This window comes from Prionailurus viverrinus, chromosome A1 (assembly GCF_022837055.1).
Source record: "Prionailurus viverrinus isolate Anna chromosome A1, UM_Priviv_1.0, whole genome shotgun sequence".
NCBI classification, from domain to species: Eukaryota; Metazoa; Chordata; class Mammalia; order Carnivora; family Felidae; genus Prionailurus; species Prionailurus viverrinus.
The window spans coordinates 81,027,357-81,042,107 of NC_062561.1; the positions used below are offsets into that span (position 1 = coordinate 81,027,357).

The 14,751-nt window shown below is 52.4% G+C and overlaps 1 non-coding gene across 1 annotated transcript; it reads right to left on the reverse strand.

The window, feature by feature from the left end:
• Nucleotides 1-7,320: 7,320 nt before the first annotated feature.
• TRNAW-CCA (transfer RNA tryptophan (anticodon CCA)) lies at nt 7,321-7,405 on the reverse strand. Its single transcript has one exon. It is a non-coding gene; the product is annotated as a tRNA-Trp (tRNA).
• Between the last annotated feature and the right edge of the window lie 7,346 nt (nt 7,406-14,751).

Here is a 14,751-nt window from a genome sequence, read left to right on the forward strand (position 1 = left end):
ACAGGACGTGTACGTGGTGTGATGGACGAGGACCTGCCCACGCGTACTGACATCTCTCGTGCATGAGGCCCAGACTGGACAGAGAGAGAGGACCCTCCAGAGATGTCAGACCATAACCTTCCGTTTGGTGAAGCCCCCCTTTTCAATGACTTATTTATTCCGATAAACTTCCTCACGTGATCATGTAAAGGGCTTTGCGAAAAGCAACCTGTCTACCCTAAAAGGCTTGCTCTGAACGTGGTTTCCACCTGGGGATATGCTCCTGGGTGGAATTTTATTGTCTTAATTGTTAGTTTACTGTATTTTCCCCTCCAGCCTTCATGTGTTGTTATCGATTTAAAAGGAGACAACAAAGGCTTGCGGACAGGGGTGCAAACTCACTGGCTCTAAGGACCAGTGAGGTGAGGTGAGGTGAGGTGGGAAGGTCAGGGACTTAGGGACAGCTTTGGCGACAGTGGAATTTTCGCACGTGTGCCGGCCCGGGATGGCCTGATGGCTCCATTTTTTTAGGACACGTCAGAAATCTATATCTTATGTGGACTCTTCCTATTCTAAATGTGCCCAACCAAACCAATTGAAAAGAGATTAAAAACACGCTGTCGTTCAAACAAAACCTTGCCTGGGGCCGTCTGAGTCGCGCCAGGTGTGTTGGCCCCATGTGTTTGGAGGAGACCGAAGTGCACTTTCTGTTGACGCCTGTCAGCAGCCCTCCAGATGGAAACGCTCAGCATCCAGGTGTGGTGGCCTCTTGCCAAATCAGACTTCGGACAGCCGAAAACTCCGCTCCTCTAAAGGGGACCGGTGCAGATCCCGCTGCTGGACAGGTCCCGACCCCCACGGTGCACCGTGCACTCCGCCCGGCTCCCCCGTTGGAGCTCACAGAGAGGCAGGCAGGCTTGAGTTCGCTTTAACTGCGAACTCAGGTCCACCTGTCTGCCCTGCAGATGGAGCTTCCGGGGATCTCTGCCACCAGCGGGGTCAGGGAGCGTACCCGCCACCAGAGCCTAGCGCTGTTGATCTGGTGCGGCTGGAAATGGAAGCCTAACTCGAGGGCAGCCCCGGTTCCGGGCCTGAGGCGGAGGAAAGCTGCAGCCGGATGGACCTGCCGCGGGCTGACCCCTTCTTAGTTTGGCTGCTTCCCGAGTTCCTCGCAAGGAGAAATACAGCTTATTAGCTGGTGTTGACATCACGCTTAAGTGATGATCGCATTCAAACTCACACCTCGAGATCTTCAGAGAGGAAAGGAGTATACACAACACCCAGCAACCTGGAGCTGGTTCCTAACCTCGGCTGGGAGTTGGATGGGTTCTGATCACGTTGGTTGGTGCGGTGAGGACGTGTGGATGGGCCGGCGCGGTGAGGACGACATCTGGATGGGCAGGTGCGGTGGGGACGCGTGGACGGGCTCTCGGGTGAAGCGTCAGCAGGAGCCCTTTGGGCTCTTTGTGCAACTTTTCTATAAGCTTGAACTTGCTTCAGAATCAAAGTGAAAATAGTCTTGGAACAAATCGAGGCCTCGGCGTGTGGCAGCGCCGTGCGGGAGAGCCAGCAGGGCGTCGGCCTGGCGCGCCGGGACTTGGCTTGCTCCACGGCTCGCTCGTAGTGTGCCTCTGGGCAAGTTCCTGAGCCCCCCGGAGGCCCCCCTTCACCCACATGCCTAAAGTAGGGATAACGTTAGCACCTTCCCACAGGGTTCTAGGAGGGTTAAGTGTGGTCACTCATGTAACAGCTAAGCTCAGCGGTCGACACAGCAAACACGCGATAGACAAAGGCTGTGATGAACAGTGGTTAGTTTCCTGGGGTGGCTGTGCCAAGTAGCACATGCTGGGTGGCTTGCCGTCTGGAGGCCTGAAGCCCGAGGCCGGGTTGCTTCGTCCATGGCCTCCCTCCCGCCTCCCGTGTTGCTGGACACCGTTGGTCTCGTTGGCTTCCGCTGCCCCATCCATGTTTTCCTCTTCACTCGGAGTTCTCCCCATGTCCTCGGCCCAACGTCCCCTTTTGGCCAGGCGCCGGTCACACCGGCTTAGGCCCAGCCTGTTCCAGTACGACGTCACCCTACCCGGTTCTATCTGCACTGGCCCTGCTCTTCTGCACAAGCTTCTGTTCTGAGGTCCTGGGGATCAGGACTTTAGTTGAGGGATCAGGGGGCACAACTCAGTCACAACAAGCAGTGTGATTATAAGCCGCATGTAAGAGAAACCCAGTCCTCCTCCCTGGGTCAGTAACTCCAAGCGGTTCTTGCAGTGGTGATACTTGGTCATCAGTTGTTTGATTTCCTAAAAACATTTCACAAAGCACTCAAACAGGGCAGTTTGACCTTTCAACAAGACTAATTCAAATGATCTGTGTTTTGGAGAATTTGCAACACTCACTCCAGGTACCGGGAGATAGGAGACACTCTAGCTCACCATGAAAGTCCCACTACAGGTCACTGGCCTTGTGTCCCTGATCAAGACTGCAAACATGAATCTTATGGACAGATGGGTTCCTTTGGGCTCTATCACTGGAGTGGTTTGCTTCTGTCTACTTTAGAGCAAGAATGAATTCTAGGTGGGGTCTAAAAGAGTGAGGACAGCAGCTGGGTCTCTGTGATCTGGACGGTGCCGTGTTCCTGATGCAGGGGGCTGTGGGCACAGAGACTAGAGGCTTGGGATCCCCAGGAGCGATCGAACATCTGGTTTGGCCGAGAGTTGGGAGTGTTGCCCAGGCCAAGGCACGGCCTCCTGGGCCCACACTTGCCTGTTTGACACCCTCCGTGCTGGATCAACCTCCAAATGTGAAGGTGCAGGGGAGGCCGACTCCCCAGATGCATTTGCCCAAAGCGGGAGGTGTAAGCCAGTGGTTCTCAACCCTGCCGGCAACCTGTGTGCCCAGGAATGTGTGTGTGAGCCCTTGTGTGTTCCTATGGCCTTTCATTTCAAGGTCACCAAAAAAAAAAAAAAAAAAAAAGAGACTGTTCCCTACCTATTTCCCTTCACTAGCCTGTTGACAATCCCTGACATTTTTGCCCAAAGTGATTTCTTCTCTGGTTGAGCTGTCCCTATATTCCTGGAAAGCATTGCTCACCTGCTCCCCATCAAGCACTTACTGAGGTCTTGTTTGCACAGAGCACAGTGACAGACGCCGACACAGATGATTAAAATCACAGGCCTGCTTTTTTTTTTTTAATTTTTTTTTCAACATTTATTTATTTTGGGGACAGAGAGAGACAGAGCATGAACGGGGGAGGGGCAGAGAGAGAGGGAGACACAGAATCAGAAACAGGCTCCAGGCTCTGAGCCATCAGCCCAGAGCCTGACGCGGGGCTCGAACTCACGGACCGCGAGATCGTGACCTGGCTGAAGTCGGACGCTTAACTGACTGCGCCACCCAGGCGCCCCAGGCCTGCTTTTAATTAATGTATGGTCACCTACAGGAAGTTACTCACAAGACTATGAACACAAAAGAGAACTACAGTAAATTCCATGAAAGAGGTGTGAGTAAAACAAAAGTTTACTCTCAGTATGTACACATTAACTAGCCGCATTGTAAATGATTTCCAATTTAATTCCATTGTAGTCAGAGAACATACTTTTGTAAGAGTTGGATCTTTTGACATTTATTGAGAGTTACTTTTTGTCCCAGCATGTGGTCTATCTTGGAGAACATTCCCTGTGTACTTTACTTTTTTTTTTTTAAGTTTATTTATTTGTTTTGAGGGGGGAAAGGGTAGAGAGAGAGAGGGAGAGAATCCCAAGCAGGCTCTGCACCATCAGCACAGAGCCCGATGTGGGGCTCGACCCCGTGAACCGTGAGATCAAGACCTGAGCCGAGATCAAGAGTTGGACGCCCACTGACTGAGCCCCCCAGGCACCCCTCCATGTGTACTTTAAGTGAATGTGTATTTGGCAGTTGGTAGGTGCAGGGTTCTACTCCAGTAAGGTCAAGGTGGCTAGTCGTGTTATTCCGATCTTCTGTGTCCTCATGGATGAGTTGTCTAATGGGGCCACCAATTACTGAGAGGGGATGTGAGAATTTACAACCACAAAGGTGGATTCGTCTCCTTTTAATTCCATCAATGTTTGTTTCATGGGTTTGGAACTAACACTGTGATACATTTTGCATCCCTGGTCGGGGCACATTGGGACTGAGGATGTCAGAGACAGGAGTGTGAGAAAGTCAGTGTAGCAGATGAACATCAGTGGGCACTCATCAAATTATATCCTCAAGGGGGCGCTCGGCGAGCTCAGTCAGGTGAGCGCCCCACTGCGGCTCAGGTCACGATCTCACGGTTCGTGGGTTCGAGCCCCACGTCAGGGTCTGCATGGATGGTGCGGAGTCTGCCTGGGATTCTCTCTCTTCCTCTCTCTGTCCCTCCCCTGCTGGCATGCTCTCTCTCTCTCTTTCTCGCTCTCTCAAAATCAATAAATAAGCTTAAAAAATTATATATACTTAAATACGGTGAATATATGTAAATTATACGTCAGTAAAACTGACCAAATATGCATATGTATGAATGACTACAAGCCTGGTGTTTATCACATTTGGGAACTACAGCCAACAGCTATAATACTTTCAGCTCACCATCATTAAGGAAGAGAAAAAGTGTTTTAATGTCTGTAAGCAAGGGAGTGAGTTGTTCAAATCAGTAAATATACACACAAAATTAAGTCTTCCGGGACATACACGAGACGCCCCCACCCCCAGCCCAGAGCACGCTGTCCACCCCTCCTACTGACACCGCCATTTACCGGCCGCCCAATTCCAACCTCCTTTCCTTCCTCTCCACGTCCAACCAACCGCTCGGTTCTGAAAACGTTGTTCCCTGAGAGGCCGTGCAGGGTACCGCTGACTCTCTCCCACCCCTCTTGGCTTCCAGACCTAAACTGGGCTCGAGTCTCCGAGGGACCCGAGGGAACCAAGTGACCAGAAGGAGATGTGCCACTGCCAGAGGAGTGAATGGAATACACAGAAGAATATTGGTGGAAGAACCATGTGGTTTTCCCCATGTATACGGACAGGGATTCGGGGACTATATGTGGACATGGCTATTAAGGGTATGGGATGGTGGTGGAAGGAACATAAGGTCGGATCAGGTTGAATATATGGATATGGGCCCGCCAGGTGGCGATTGTTTGATGTCTTAGTTCGAGAGGTCAGCAGGGGCTTGTGTGGTTGGTTGGTGATGACGCACCACACAGTGGCCTGTACTTAATGAGGTCACAATGCCAGAACTGCCTTGGTGTGCTCTAGAAGGTGTCTGATGGCTTGGGGAGACTGGACCGTTAAGTGGCTTCACCGTGTAAGACCCGCTCGTCCTGCGGGCATCACCGTGACTGGGGGAGATCGATCTGTGAAGGGGCACAGCCGGCTGGAGAGCCCCGACGTCGTTCTTGCGAAGGTCCGACCTCACTGGGTTCTGGGGCTCGGGGCCACGTGGGGACACTGCGCCACCAAAGGCAGAGTGGGTGCGGTCACCGCGGTGGACAGCAGAGTCAAGGCGGAAACCAGAACAGTCGGACACCTGGGGTGTGGGCCGGCTGATCGCAGCGATCCCAACGTAGAACGGGAGGGAGGCCTCCTCGGTCTGAGTGAGCACAAGAGCTCCAGATCCATGAACGGAAGCCTAATCTGAATCCTGACACCAGAGTCATGGCCCCTCCGTCACTTCCCAGACTTGAACAGGTCTTCCCACGCTTGCCCGTTCACAGAACCCCTGGAACGAAGGGGACGCCAGGTCCCTCCCTGGTCCACCCCAGAAGTGTCCGCTGGCCACCCTCCTCCTGGCCTCCTCCCAGGGCGACCGTGTCCTGGGGAAAAGAAATAGACGCATCGGGGACTCGCGGCTCTGAGCTGACACCGATTCCGGGAGACCCCGGACCTCACTGCGATCACCCATCAGGGAAGGGCTCATGAAGGTGGGCGGTCAGTGGGGCTTCGGCTCAGCTCCCTCTCGGTGCGGGTCTGTGGCTGCGCCCCTGGTCCCGGCTGCAAAGCCACTGCCAGCAGAGTCCGCAGCTACACAGCCGGCAGCTGGGAGCACCCCGCACGCCTACACGCACACGCCGGGGTAGAAGGTGACCCCAGAGCCTGCGATGCTCCTGAGAAGGACGGGTGCCCAGGGACCTGCTGCTGCTGGGCTCTGCCTGCGGCTGGAAGTATCCTGGCTTTGGTTCTGCCTTGTCTTGCTGACCTTGGCGCCTTCCCTCACTGAGCGTCCCACATGCGGCGGAAGGGTTCCTGGCACCTCGGTGGCCCAGACCGTGGCGAGGCCACTCCGTGCTCAGCGTGGCGGCTGTCACAGCTGCTGCCTCTGCTGTCGCGTCTGTGGCTCAGCACCCTTTGTTCGTATTTTAGGATTTGTCACCAAGTCCCCAAACGCCCCCGGTCAAATCAGGTCAGCATAGAACATTCGGTGCTCTTTCTCCACGATTTGCTGGGAAAGGTTCTGAGGCGATGACCTCGCTTGGACCCTACTTTCCCTGTTTACTGGCTCCCTCTGTCTCTGCGTGGGGTGCCACCCAGTGCTCTTGGGTCCCGGTCTGCACGACAGTGACTCACCCCCCTTTGAGCTCCTCTCGTGCTGGCACCGGACTGAGACCGAGGTCATGTTCTCTAGCGTCATCGCCTCCTCTTGAAAGGAATAAACAGGTTTTTTTTTTTTTTAATTTTTTTTTTCAACGTTTATTTATTTTTTGGGACAGAGAGAGACAGAGCATGAACGGGGGAGGGGCAGAGAGAGAGGGAGACACAGAATCGGAAACATGCTCCAGGCTCTGAGCCATCAGCCCAGAGCCCGACGCGGGGCTCGAACTCACGGACCGCGAGATCGTGACCTGGCTGAAGTCGGACACTTAACCGACTGCGCCACCCAGGCGCCCCTAAACAGGTTTTAAGCTGAAAGAAGGCAAGTTTAACAGTTTATTTATATTTCTTGCTTAGTCCATAAAATGGAAGCCATCACATTTTATCTCTTCACTTATCATGGGCATACTTTTCCAATCATCTATAACTAGTTATAGACCTTCATTAGAAATCAAATATGAATTAACGTTTGGGGGTAATGTCTCCAAGATGCTCTCAATCTTGGCGTCAAAACCAGTAAGCATCGGACCAACTCTCGTCTTATGATAAATTGAAAACTGGAAGAGGGTAACTTGTTTAAGATTATGTAAAACATGGTGTAAGACCATTAATTAGACCATTAATTAGATGTGACATAAGACCATTAATTTTTTTTACATTTATTAAATGTTTATTTTTGAGAGAGAGAGAGAGAGCGGGAAGGGGCCGAGAGAGGGCAAGAAAGAATCCCACGCAGGCTCCACACTGTCAACGCAGAGCCCGACGTGGGGCTTGAACCCACAGACCGTGAGATCATGACCTGAGCTGGAGTCAGACACTCAACCGACTGAGCCACCCAGGCGCCCCATAATTTTTAAAGCACTCAGTTTATGTAGGAAATAAAGACAAATGCACTGTGAGTAAAGTGAGCTCTGCACGGGCACAGGCCACATGGGTCTTGTCTGTCAGGATGCTCCCGGCTCTTGGCCCCATGCCTGACACACAGTAGGTGCTCAAGAAAGATTTGTTAAATTGCTACTTGAAGAGAGAAACAGCCCAGTCACCGCCTCAGCTGCTTTTCCTCATGTAAGAGTTGACTCTGTAAAATAGAAGATCATATGTCGTCCACAAGAAAATGCCAATTCATTGCCATAACTTGGTTGCATAAATAGAGGTATGAGGTGAGAAAATGCAAAGTACAGCAAGATGACCTGGAGCTCTTCGTATACGTCTTCCCTGCTTTGCTGTTTAAGACAGGAGTTTCTAAAAGGTCTTTAGCTTTTTGTCTTTGCTGGGAATAGAATTTAAACCTCAGTATACATGGTGGGGGGGAACCTGAACTCACTTTCCACACAAGATCCCGTAGGGTTTAAAAGGGAAGGACAGCGGGGCGCCCGGGGGGCTCAGTCGGTTAAGCGTTGGACTTCGGCTTGGGTCATGATCTCACAATTCGTGGGTTCGAGCCCTGCGTCCGGCTCTGGGCTGACAGCTTGGAGCCTGGAGGCTGCTTCGGGTTCTGTGTCTCCTTCTCTCTCTGCCCCTCCCCACTTGCACTCTGTCTCTCTCTGTCTCTCTGTCTTTCTCTCAAAAATAAACATTAAAAAAAATTTTTTTTAAAGGGAAGGACAGGGTTTCAGGAGTATGTTTGTGCCTGTGCCTGTCTGTGTACATGTGTGTATGTGTGTGGAGTGGGGTGCTGAGGTGTATGCCGGCATGTGTGTGTGCACGTGTGTATGTGTGTGTGTGTACGTGTGTGGAGTGGGGGTGCAGGGGGTATGTGGAGCATGCCTGTGTGTGCATGGGTCTTCATGCTGTACACATGCATGTACACATGCATAGTAGTGGGGGCGTGGGTTGTGCACACGCGTGTCTGTGTTGGAGTAGGGGTGCTGGGTGTGTGCACACACGTGTGTGTACATGCGTGCAGAGAGGCTGAGCTCACGGGAGAAACTGGAGGGCATTGAGGGGAAGGGCCCAGAGCTGGGGCGGGGAGGTGGCAGGGCCGGGGAGTCACTGTTCTGGAGTTCTAAGTGCACAGTTGACGTCCCGCCCCAGGCGGGCTCTGGCACCTGTTTGCAGAACTGGGGGAGAATGCAATTACACCCGGGCGCCCTCTGGTGTTTCCCTTTCTTCCAGACTCCAAGTTCACCCACTTAAGAGAAGTGCCCACCGCCGGGAGGGGCCAACATGCCTGCTGTGGGCTGGCAGTGAGGCCAGGAGCGTCCTCTGACCAGAACCTGCTCAGTGCAGGTGGGAGACACGCGGGGGGCGGGGGGCTCGGTTTCTGCCACGGGCCATTCACCTGCTGGCCCTGCTAGCCAGGTGGGTTATGTACCAGGCCACCGTCCTCTTCCTCCTAAGTAAGGGTGGCCTGAGCCCCTGTTGCTCCGCTCTAGGAACGTCTGACTCTCCTCTCAGGGCTCCTATTCCTGTGACGGCCCCAAACCACTCTCCTACAGAGAGCCATGGATGGTCACCACCCGCTGGAGAGCCTGGTCACCAGCTGCCATGGCTCTGTCCCCCCCTGCAGGGATGCCCTGAAAGACCCGCCCCTGGTCCTGTCCACTCCGGCCATGAACAAGGCCACCAGAACTGGCCATGAACAAGGCCACCGGAACTGGCTCCTGGCGTCAGAGGAGAGGGAAACAGGAGTCTCTCCCTGTGGCACCTCAGTTTCTGTGGCACAGGCTCACAGTGGTCCAGCTCCTTCCTCACGCTCCTGGGGGTTCCTGTGCACCCAGGCACACACACACTCAAACATACACCCACTCCTACACATGCACGCACAAGCACACACTCTTATACACACATCCACTCCCGCACATGCACACATACATGCAGCTTTTCACATATGCACCCACTCACACAGGTATACACTCTCACACATGCATTCCCCCCCCCGCCACATGCACACAAACACATACAACTGGAGGTACACTGTCATACAGGCACCCTCATCCACACGCACACACACATGCACACACATACTCATGCATGCACACCCACACACACATGCCCATGACCCACAGACCCCTGGGTTGTGCCCACAATGACAGGACGAAGGAGAAGCCAGAATCCAGATGTTGGAAGGACATCTGGCACGCCAGGGCCTTCTGAGAAGATGTGTGCAGGGGGAGCCACGTGTATCCTTCCAGAGACACCCCCCGCTGGCCTGTTTTGGGAATGGCCGCCCCTTCCTGGGAGCGCCTGTTTTGTACGGGGCATTACGAATGCAGAAGCGGATCCGGGATAGAGTGGGGTGCAGCCTGAGGCTCTGCCTCAGGCTGCACCCCTCTCAGGAGCTGTGCACTGAGACGGAGGGGTCCGGTCCCTGAGCACCCGGAGGGCTAACCGACGGACAGACGGGGTACAGAGATGCTCGGAAACAAAGCCACAGTCACCATGGCTGTGCCCGCTACGGGACGCAGTGATTACAGCTCCAGCCTCTTTCCCACTCTTCTACTGGACCGAACGCCCTTCCTAAGGCCGGTGAGCCAACAGGAGCGACGGAGCCCGCAACCCCTGGCCTGAGGTCATTGATTCTGCCCTGCAGTTACTGCTGGTGGCCAGTAGGGGGTGCTAACCAACAGCTTTATTACTGTTCTCATTGATGCCTCCACAAGTCCTAAGGTCTCAAATTTCAACTTACATATTTAAAAACATACGTATTTATTTATTTTGAGAGAGAGGGAGAACAAGAGGGGGAGGGGTAGAGAGACAGAGGGAGGGAGAGAATCTTAAGCAGGCTCCACGCTCAGCACACAGCCCGTCCTGGGGCTCAATCTCACGGCCGTGAGGTCACGACCTGAGTCGAAATCAAGAGTCAGATGCTTAACTGCGCCCCCAGACACCTCTCTCTGTATATTTTTAAGTCTGCTTTTAAGCTGAAGCCTGTGCAGGTAGAAGAATTCTTACCATGGCAACATGTGTGTGGGACCACGCCCTGGGGCACAATCTAGAATATTCCCAGGAGATTCCCTCCTCCTCTTTCCAGTCCTTGACCCCTCAGAGGAAGTGCTCCCCCTGGCTTATTCTGTCATGAGTTTGTCTTGCTGTTTTTAACGTTTACAGTATCCAGTTATACCCACGCATCTGGATTCCCGGGCTCGATATTAGTTCACGAGATTGTTCGTGTTTGGCAGGAAGCACAGTACACGGGCAGTGCGTCACTGCCACACGGCGTCCCTCGGTAAACGTCTCCGACTCTTGCCAGGGGGCCTCGGGGTGGCTCCCCGCGCACGTCTATGATGACCGATGCGGTTTTGAACGTCCTCGTCTGCGTGTGCGGTGCACACGTGTGGGCACTTCTGATAGGTGCGTATTCAGAAATGGGATTGCTGGGTCATGGGGTGTACACGGGGTGAGCTCTGGGAAATACCGCCAAACAGGTTTCTGGACAGTTGTAACAACTTACATTCCCCTGGCCGAATGGGAGAGTTTCTGTCACTTCACAACCTCACATCATGTGATTGGATAGCATTAACTTGTTTCTTGTTGTCTGAGGCATTATGGTGCTTGGTGTTCAGGTTCTCAAGGGTAGTGCCAAACAGCATCACGTTAGCTAGATGCTGGGGGAAGAGGAGTAAAGGTACGAGGCCTGTGTGCATTGCAAGCACTCAGGGGCGCACTTAGCGCTCAGATTGTTCTGATGGAAACAGATGCTTCTCGAGTTTGGGAGTCTCTTCTTGACGGATGAAAGGTGTCGTGGATGAAGTTCTTTGGTCTCGCACATCTCAAAGCCGCGGTACATTTAGACCGCTGCACCGAGCAATCTCCAGGCCGTAACCACACGTCAGTGTTGGGACCACAGAGGTAGCCTAACCCCCCACGGCGGAGGTCACTCTTCCTGGGACCCGGGAGGTGCCTTCTCAAAGCTCTGCAACGTTTCCGTCCCGCCTCAACGGCCCAGGGGCGACCAGCGTGGTACCAACTGCAACATCTTTTCAATGCTGTTTGAAGATGAAATCAGTGGTGCCTGGGGGGCTCAGTCAGGTAAGCATCCGACTGTCGGTTTCGGCTCAGGTCATGACCTCATGGTTCGTGAGTTCAAGCCCCGCGTTGAGCTCTCTACCTGCTTGGGATTCTCTCTCTCTCTCTCTCTCTCTCTCTCTCTCTCTCAAAATAAATAAACTTAAAAATATATATGAAATAAGAGGGTAATGAAAACGGGAAGGGGAGAGCATGGAGGTTAACAGCATGTAGGTAGAACTGGCTCTGCCTTTTCTTCAGACCTTTGCACTGAGGGTGTGAACACGGGAGGCTGTTTACTGCGTGAGCGTTGACGAGTCACAGATGCTTCCAGAGTGAGCAGAATCGTGGCACTCACTCTTCTTTTCTGGACTGCAGGAGACAAACGCTTCTTCCACAAACCATCTTCCTGGGGGATTCTGGGTGCTCTCTGGCGCAGGAAGCACACCTGCCCAGGCCTCTGAGGGACACAAGGGCTGCTTGCCCCTACCTTTCTGGAGCTTGGAAGCTGGCGGATAAGCCCAACAGCACCCTTGACTCCCCAGGGGCCCGAGGCCGCTTTCCTGGGGTAAGTCGTGCTTCTCAGATGCACCTCGAGGCCACAGCCAAGTTCACAGGGTTCCCAGTGCAGAGGTGAGGGGCGGACTGTGGCCATGGGACAGAGCTGCTGGCTCCACAGAGACCCTATTAGGAGCAGGTCCCACCTAATGAGCTGATTGGATACAGAGCTTGCTTTTTGGAACCAAAACACAAGTTTTTCCTATTTTCAAAATGTTAGTTGTAATGAAGAAGTGTTTATCTATCGTAGGAAAACATAAAACGTAAAACTTAGCACTGTAGCTATTCATGAGTGTGTGGCCAGGGGCATCCAGCACATTCCTAGCGCTGTGCAGACACTCCCACCGTCCATCTCCAGAACATTCTCATCTTCTCAGTGGGAGCTCTGGTCCGCCTAGTCACCAGCTCCCCACCTCTCCCCCAGCCCTGGTGACCTCCATTTTGCTTCCTGTTTCTATTTGGTGATTAGAAACCAAATTTGGTGACTCCCATGAGCGCATATGACTGGAATCACACGGTATTGGTCCTTTTGTGTCTGGCTTATTTCAACCAACATAATGTCTTGGTGCATTCATTTGAACATATATTAGAATCTCCTTCCTTTTTTTTCTTCTTAAAGTTTATTTTTTTATTTTGGGGGGGGGGCAGGGGCAGAGAGAGGGAGAGAGAGAATTCCAGCAGGCTCCGAGCTGTCAGCGCAGAGTCCAATGTGGGGCTCAAACTCACAAACTGTGAGCTGAGCTGTAACCAAGAGTTGGATGCTTAACCGATGGAGACACCCAGGTGTCCCTGTTTTTTTTTCTTTTTAATGTTTATTTATCTTCAGAGAGAGACAGAGAGACAAAGAATCCCAAGCAGGCTCTGTGCCGTCAGCACAGAGCCCAACATGAGGCTCAAACCCATGAACTGTGAGGTCATGACCTGAGCCAAAATTAAGAGTCGGACCCTTAACTGACTGGGCCACCCAGGTGCCCCAGGTTCCTTCCTTTTTAAGGCTGAGTAATATTCTGTTGTATGTATTCTGTTGTATGTAATATTTGTTTATCCGTCATCGGTTGATGGACACTTTCATTCAGCTGTTATGAATAATGTTGCTATGAACACGTGTGTACCAATGTCTGTTTGAGTTCCTACTCTAAGTTCTCTGGGGTACAAGTTCAGTAACAGACTTGCCGGGTCAGGCCATCATTCTGTGTTTTATTCTTCAGGGCACCTCCATGCTGCCTCCCATGGACAGCTGCACTGTTTTCCCTTCCTGTGCTGAGAATTCTAATTTTTTCTTCGTCGGAAGGTTTTTAACTATAAATGCAATTTAATAGATAAAGCCTATTTGGCTGATCTCTTCTTGGATGGGCTTCATTAGTTTCAGTCTTTCAAGTACTTTGTTTGTAATATAAGTTCTTTCTGGCACGTACCTCCTCTATTGCTGGCTCTGGCTGTGAACAAGGTCTCACAGCATGTACATAGATAAAACTTTAAAAGGGATGAACTCTGTGCTTGCAGTGGTCACGGGGGGTCACCTTGGGCTCAATGACATGCTTCCACTAGTGTGAGTGCCTGGGCCGCACCCACGACACAGGCAGGGGACATGACCTGCCATGGGGCAGAGGCTGGCACTTTGTTTGTGGGAAGCCAGTCCATGCAGAGGTTTGGGGCCGTGGCCTGGCATCCCCAGGGACAGGTCAAGTATGAAGAAACCAGACTCACACAGGTAGGGATGTGGAGCAGCCCCTGATGGGAGACCCAGGTTCTAAATAAATGCTGCTGGGGCACCTGGGTGCTCAGTCGGCTAAGCATCCGACTTCGGCTCAGCTCATGATCTCGGGGTTCACGAGTTCGAGCCCCACGTCGGGCTCTGTGCTGATGGCTCAGAGCCTGGAGCCTGCTTCAGATTGTGTCTCCTTCTATCTCTGCCTCTCCCCCACTCATGCTCTGTCTCTCTCTCTCTCAAGAATAAATAAATGTTAAAAAAAATTTCAAATAGGCACTGCTATTTCTTGTGACACCTGCTGGCAGTAGTTTCCAGGCTGTTCTGGCTTTCTTCTGCACACCTTGCTGATGAGGACAAGACCTCCTGCCCGAGATGGTGGGCACATCAGTAGCTCATAGTGTCGGGTCCTTGCAGCACACACACTGAATGTTCTGGACGCTGAGAGCTTCATGACCACACTGAAAAAACAGGTCCACGTTTCTATTTATATATGTGTTTTGTCTGCAGAGAAGTGTGCTCAAATGATTAATAAGTCCGTCTAATATAAAAGTAACACTACGTTTAGATAAATTCTGTGGAGATACTGTATGAAAAATACAGTTTGAAGGGGAAGAAGTAAAATGTAAAATGACAGGCTTTTTAAAAAAACGTTTATTCATTTTTGAGAGACAGAGTGTGAGCAGGGGAGGGGCAGAGAGAGGGAGACACAGAACCTGAAGCGGGCTCCAGGCTCTGAGCTGTCAGCACAGAGCCCGATGCGGGGCTCAAGCCCACGAACCGTGAAATCGTGACCTGAGCCGAAGCCAGATGCTTAACCGACTGAGCCCCCCAGGTGCCCCTAAAATGACAGGCTTTTAAAGAAGAGCTTGTCAGTGCATTTTTGAAGGGATAACAGTGGGGTGAAATTGTTACGGGGTATGGATCCCACCGGAGACTGTTAAGGGGTGATGTGGGTTTGTTTCTAGGTCAGT